This window comes from Humulus lupulus, chromosome 4, assembly GCF_963169125.1.
Source record: "Humulus lupulus chromosome 4, drHumLupu1.1, whole genome shotgun sequence".
Classification (NCBI taxonomy): domain Eukaryota; kingdom Viridiplantae; phylum Streptophyta; class Magnoliopsida; order Rosales; family Cannabaceae; genus Humulus; species Humulus lupulus.
This window is the reverse complement of record NC_084796.1, coordinates 225,938,186-225,942,301: the sequence shown is the minus strand read 5'-3', so window position 1 is coordinate 225,942,301 and position 4,116 is coordinate 225,938,186. Positions and strand designations below refer to the sequence as shown.

Genomic DNA, 4,116 nt, shown 5'->3' with positions numbered 1-4,116 from the left:
GTGGGTTAAACAGAGGGTGCGGCCTAAGGTGTCAGCCCTAGCATTTGTGTAAACTGAATACTGTACTTGGCTATAGATGAGATTGTTGAATAACATAAGTGTGGTTGAAGTTGTTTGTACCTTGAAATATGCTTATATGCCATGGATTTGATAACTTAACATGCTTACTAAAATATCTGTGTGAGATTGTTGTATATATTATGTATGTTGTTTTCTTGCTGGGGCTTGGCTCACGGGTGCTGCGTGGTGCAGGTAAAGGCAAAGGCAAGGCCGGTTAGCCCTGATTGGAGAGCTCTGCAGGGTGAATGTACATGGCAGGCCGCTCAGCCGCCACGGTTGAGGAGATTACAGGGACAAGAGGACCAGAACCTTGTATTTTGCCTTAGTATGGCTAATATTTACTTTTTAACTATTGCGTTTTGTAACCAGCTTTTGAATACTGATGTTTTGGGGATCCCTACTGGAAACTGTTTATAACTTATAAAACGTATTTTTTGAGACCAAAATGTATTTTAACCCTAGAACACTTAAACTAATGACACATTTCCAAATTGATGACTTGATTAGCAAGTCTTGCACTTTATAAGTACACAGTGTAGCAGTCCTGGCTACCCAGGGTGTTACAAATTGAGTGGGAGTGTTAATCATAGATATGAACATCTATAGCTTCTGATGAAGAAGTGAAACGATGGTTTCCTTTTAGTTTGGTTCAAGGTGTTAAATGATAGAGATCTCATTTCAGTAATTAAATTAGTTTACTGAAATATCATTTACAAAGAACTAAGTATTTTAAGGATAAAATACAATGAGGGGTAAAACGGTATTTTAGTCCTATCTCATTGTAGACCGTCTATAGAGGATTGAGTGACAATTATAGTTGTAACAATGGATAATTAATAGCGTATCTATATTTGTTATAGAGCGTTCTATGAATTCAAGAGTGGAATTCCGAGTCTATAGTGGACTCACGATAAATTAATAAGTTAGTAAATTTATTTGTTAGATTTATGATAACTTATTGGAGTTTGATTTCATAGGCCCATAGTCCCCATTGTACCTTGGATAAAATCATCTAGATAGTCTCAATTAATTGATTTAATCATCAATTAGAATTATCAAAGTTGACCAGGTCAATTTTGGATAGTTTCATAGAGTTGTGTAATTTTGAGAAGAAAAGAAAAATTATGACAGATTTATTAATTAAGATAATTTGGTATCTAAATTAATAAATAAATTTAAATCAAGGTTCAAATTATAAATTATTAATTTGATAAAGGATTTAAATAATTATTTAATTAATTAAATCATTAGAAAATAATACAAGCCTTGATTTTAAGTCCAATGGATTTATAACCCGAAGCGGGGGCTCAGATGGTTTGGGCGTATGCTGAGGAGGTAAGTCCTCATGGGTTCGATCCCCCATCTAGCCAAAAATCCGTGGGGGGCCACTGGGGCGTGTCTCCGGCCGAAGCGACGTCAGGGCGGTCCCACTTAAAAAAGGAGGGTTATTCACAAAAGGATAGACCTCTGGGGACATGCAGATTTCGCAGGGCCTCCAGGGATTAGTGGGGGTGGGGCCCCTGATACCCTGGGTAACAAAAAAATAATAATAATCAAATGAGAAATTTTACTGGCCTATAGTCCATGATAATTTCAACATAGGGTTTCAAAATAGCTATTATTTTATTGATTTTTTAATTAAATTAAATAGTCTAATTGAGTCTATAAAATGAGTGCTTAGAGAAAAATCAAAAGATAAGTCACAAGTCAGATTTTCTGATAGTTTTAGATTTTCTCTAAACACAAGTCATTTTCTAAGCCTATTTGTTATTTTTTTCTTCTTCTCTCTATAATACAAGAGTTAGAAAAACTAAAGGTAGAACTCTTTAATTCCGCTGCGTATACTGTAAGTATTCTATTCTTTATTTCTCTTTGAATTCAATTTTAGAAATATATTTTAGGATATCTCGTATTAATTTGTTTAATATTACGGATACATAAAAATAAATAAAGATAATGTATAAACTAATCCAACACAGCCTTAACCTTAAGGGGTTGGTGAATAAGACCATGCAAGAAGGCATATGGGGGATGTTCTTTGACCTGGAGGAGTACTTCCGAAGTTCTCAGGAGAAGACCCTGGCTAGTGAGGGGACAACCACTCAATATCATATAATGGCCAGAGGATTGCAATTGGCACATTGTAGACATGGCCAATGACAGATTTTGGGTTCAAATTCATGGGCTCTCTATGCCATATTTGACATGGGAAAATTTCCCAACTATTGGCCTTAAGATAGAAGACTACCATCGTCATGATCAATCGAGTCGACGGGGCACTGCTAGGCGAGGGTTCTTAAGGTTAAGGGTGGATGTTCTCATTTTGCACCCTCTACAGGGAGGATTCTTTTTTAATATTTCCAGGGACAGAAAAGAATGGATTCAATTCAAGTATACCAGACTACCAACAATATGCTTCAACTTGTGTTATCTAGCTCACTCGATTCAAAAGTGCCAAAGACCTAAAGCGCTAGTATACCTGCCAGTAGGAAAAGTTGTTCCGATGTTCGCGCCTTTGATTAAATCGGAGGATCTGATCAAAAACTATTTTGACACCAGAAAGATGGCTCTCAAACGGAGCATCCAAGGCTGGTAGGAGCATAGCCACCGTTCGGGGAGTTTCAAATTGGCTCCGGGAAGTAGTGAGGCAGGAACCGTACCCACTCCAGCTAGCCCAGAATTTTCTATTGGTGCTTCAAAGGGGAAAGGCCAAGCAGCTCATAAAGATGCAGAAACTCTGTCTCAAGAGGCTTTAGCCAATTCGGGTGACCAAAACCCTATACTATTGCACGCCTCGAACCAACAGTCAAACCTACATCCTATTACCCAAATATTACCCAAATAGGAAAGCATCTAAGAGACCAAGACATCATAAGGACATTGTGGCCACCACTGGGCCATCCTCGGAGAAAACATTGGAGAACCCACATGTCAAACTCTGTAGGTCCAAGCCCCCACCACCATCCAGAGGCAACTATTTTACCTTGGCCGAGTGACACAAAATTGGGTCCTTTCATTGAAAAACTAATGGGCCTAGTGGAGATGGACAAGTTTGAAGCCCAACCCACTTTATTTCATGATTCTCTAGATGTGTCAAACTGAATCAACTCAGCGTCGTGGCCCAGAAAGAGAAATGCAGCTTTATGCCACACTCTAATCATATAGCCAAGTGCCATGACCTTGTATACAACGAGAAACCAGAAGGACTTCCTTCTTTTGAGCCGCCGACTGAGAGAACACCTTTTAAGGAGGGGAAAGGTGACCTAGGATCTTCTTCCAAAATTTGTATCAAGAGAACAAGGAGGAGCTCGATTACCAGGAAAAAGGAAGGAAAGAAGGCCATGATGCACAAGCCATTGCCATTCACTTTTCAGAGCAAGGAGACAGAAAAAGGTAACATATCAAACAACTGTGTCGATGTCAAAATTTCTATCAATCAACTTTTTCACATGGGCGAGGAGGCGGCCCTTACCAAGCCCCCACCTTCCTAATGATGTTTTTATCATTGAACTGTCAGGGCCTCTCAAGGACCCCGGCAACCCAAGCAATTTGGGCTTGGGAGAGGAAATACAGACCTGAGTCTATTTTATTCATGGAAATGAAAGTTGGTGAAAGTGGAATGAGGAAGTTGGGGGAAAATATGGGTTTCAGTGGCTTCAAATGCATCCATGCGCAAGGCAATGCATGAGGCTTTTGTTTGTTTTGGAAAAGGGAAGTTAGAGTCATTGTGATGGATGACTCTGATTGCACAAAAGAGGCGTGGATATATGATCTAGAGAAAGGCGAGCAATGGAACTTATTTGCTACTTATGGAACCCCTTATGTCTCGAATAAGGAACAATTTTGGGCAGATCTGAAACAAAAAATTGCGAGAATGGATCAGCCTTGGGTGGTCCTCGATGATTTGAATGAGATCATGGGTGTATCTGAGAAAATGGGGGGTAGGTGTGTGACGGAAAAAGATACCTCACTGCTCCCGCTGTTTTCGAAACATGTGGGATTGATCTAGGATATAAGGGTTGTCGTTTTACTTGGCAAATGAGGTTTCAGGGTGGT

General features: G+C 39.5%; 1 long non-coding RNA gene across 1 annotated transcript; it reads right to left on the bottom strand.

Moving 5' to 3' along the window:
* Positions 1 to 1,243: 1,243 nt before the first annotated feature.
* LOC133831263 (uncharacterized) lies at positions 1,244 to 2,679 on the bottom strand. Its single transcript, XR_009892456.1, has 2 exons — positions 2,540 to 2,679; positions 1,244 to 1,588 (listed from the first exon to the last, which is right to left on the bottom strand). It is a non-coding gene; the product is annotated as an uncharacterized LOC133831263 (long non-coding RNA).
* Positions 2,680 to 4,116: the final 1,437 nt, after the last annotated feature.